General features: G+C 39.3%; 1 long non-coding RNA gene across 1 annotated transcript; it reads right to left on the minus strand.

Moving 5' to 3' along the window:
- Positions 1-306: 306 nt before the first annotated feature.
- LOC143923484 (uncharacterized) lies at positions 307-2,762 on the minus strand. Its single transcript, XR_013261728.1, has 2 exons — positions 2,641-2,762; positions 307-2,496 (listed from the first exon to the last, which is right to left on the minus strand). It is a non-coding gene; the product is annotated as an uncharacterized LOC143923484 (long non-coding RNA).

The following is a 2,762-nucleotide window of genomic DNA, read 5'->3' on the forward strand; positions in this document are numbered from 1 at the left end:
ACTTAATACCTTGGAATGTCTACTTCCTAAAAAGGGGTCATTTGGGGGGTATTTGTGCTTTTCTGACTTTTTAGTGTCTCAAGAAATGAGATGCACCTGATGTACTGAAGGCCTGATCAGATGTGATCAATTTTCAGTGATTGGCGCCATAGTTTGTAGACTCTATAACTTTCCCAAAGACCAAACAATATACACTAATGTGGGTTATTTTTACCAAAGATATGTAGCAGTATAAATTTTGGCCAAAATGTATGAAGAAAAATTACAAATTAGCAAAATTTTATGACAGAAACAAAGAAAAAGGCATTTTTTTCACAAAATTTACATATTTTTTTATTTATAGCACAAAAAATAAAAAATCCAATAGTGATTAAATACCACCAAAAGAAAGCTCTAGAGAGAGCGCTGAAAGCTGAAAATTGGTCTGGACAGAAAGGGGGTGTATGGGTAGTGTATTGAGGTGGTTAATAATAGGCAAAATAAATTTTCTTGCTAAGCAAACCTCACTTCTAGCACACAATTTGTATTCAGAACATTTGTATAATTTAATTTTTATAGCACTGAAGATGATGGGGTTGATTTACCTAAGAAAATAGGCTGTTCACTTCGGGGAGGTGAACGTTGCAAGGAAATTTTCCTCAGAGCTCTGTAAATGTGGTTACATTGCAACAAATACTGTACACAATCACATGCAAGGAAAATTAAAAAAACTGTATTTTTTCTTCCACCTGATTGGATGATGGAAGTTGGCAGAAATTTACCTCATTCACTAAGCTCGGGGGAATATTCACTTGCAAAGAGAACAGTCTATTTGCTTTTATGTATCATGGAATTTCACAGCACATTGATCTTCAGCTTTCAGAACATAAGACAATTGTTTTTGGTACAGGACCTATTTCACATGACGGTTCATAAAAATATGATAAAATTAAATTCTCATTACCAATTTGTACTTTGCATAGAGATGACTTTCAGCCGACTGATTTTTTATATTATTTTCTGTGCTGGTGACAAAGTTGTAGACAGTTTATGTCAGCCCCAAACCTCAACTATAAGGCCACAGCTGGACCATATTAGTACCAATGCTCCTATCAGCGGAAAAAAATCCACAACAAAATGGCCGCGATCGTAGCCTAGGCCACGATCCCTAGGAAAATGGCCGCCCCATTGGTTTGTTTATGGTCTACAAGAAAATGGCCGATCAGCAACGAAATTACATGAACCTATTTAAAAACACTCTATTGCCCATAAGCCTCATCCCAGTCAAAGTCACGTGTGTTGTGACGTAACGCGTAGGATACCGAGAGGCATACAGACACCGGAAAAGACGGTCAGGTACGAGCTTGGCGCTCGTTTTTACATTGTGTGATCCACACATGGAAATGGGAGTTCTTTTATGGTTTTATTAATAAACTTCAGCTTTTATTGAAAACTTACTGCACCATGGTAGGCTCTTTATCCCCTTTTATACCCTGACATATTGAGCATTTGAGTGATCATAAACATCTATTCAGTGGAAGGAAAGGAAAGGATCCCCTCTGGTTCTGCTCCATACAGCAGGAACATACCGATCCGTAGGGATCCAACTCCCCTTCTCTTCTCTACATGCTGTTTACCTTACAGCAGTAAGGTAATCATTTAGTACAACCACGGGTGTCAGTGACACTGAAGACACATTTTGCACTTAAAGTCACAGTGACAATGGATATTATTGTATCACCACTCAGTGTTCCTGTGAAACACTAGCACACCTGCAGTATTTTTGCACACCGGACCCTGAAGAGCGTCCAACATTGCACTATAGACTTTATATATTCATGTTTATCCCTGTGATTCATTTTGCCTATTTGCACATTTTGCTTATTTTGCACATCAACGTTTACACCTATTTATATATTTTGCGTATTTTGCACATTTATGGATTGCACTCAGTAATACTGTCAATTACGTTTGCTTGGATTTGCACATTCTGTAATATTTTTTGCACGCTAGCACTTTACTGCAAGAGTTAAAACTGGTGATTACTTATCTTATATGTATTAACTCTTTTCGCATGAATGATAATTGTGTATGCTGATTTAAAAAAATCTATTGCTAGGAGTGCAACACCACCTACTATTTGAAATACCCATGTCATTCCTTCTGCTTCATGTGCCATGAACAGCAGCTCCCGTGGCAACATTGTGGCTCATCCAGTCAAAGAACTGGAGCCTGCCAAACCCAGAAGGAAGACCCGCTGAAGATGGAGGCCCTGTCGGCGAAGCATACTAGCACAATATACTGTAACATCGCCTTGCAGGTTTGTTTGTTTTTTTAAAGCTGGCGGTTTACTACCAATTTAAGTCGGCTAAGCATGGATCAAAAAGCAGCAGGTTCAACAGGGACTGGACACATTTTAATCTATATATTGGCAGGCTTGTATACAGAAGTGTTTCTATAAATCGACTTGTGTACAACCAGCCTGTTGGAATTTTTTCTCTTGATCAGCCCCACCACCTATAGCAGTGATGGCGAACCTTGGCACCCCCGATGTTTTGGAACTACATTTCCCATGATGCTCAACTACACTGCAGAGTGCATGAGCATCATGGGAAATGTAGTTCCAAAACATCTGGGGTGCCAAGGTTCGCCATCACAGACCTATAGCCTGTGGTGTTGATGTGTGTGTTCTGTTGGCGGGGAAATCTCCCTAGTGTGAGAATACAAAGGTTCAGTAGAAGGAATTCCCCCATCCACATACACATGTGGATGAGGGAATCAAG

Source organism: Lithobates pipiens, unplaced genomic scaffold (assembly GCF_037356315.1).
Source record: "Lithobates pipiens isolate NorthernLeopardFrog02 unplaced genomic scaffold, aLitPip1_a1.2 Scaffold_22, whole genome shotgun sequence".
Classification (NCBI taxonomy): Eukaryota; Metazoa; Chordata; class Amphibia; order Anura; family Ranidae; genus Lithobates; species Lithobates pipiens.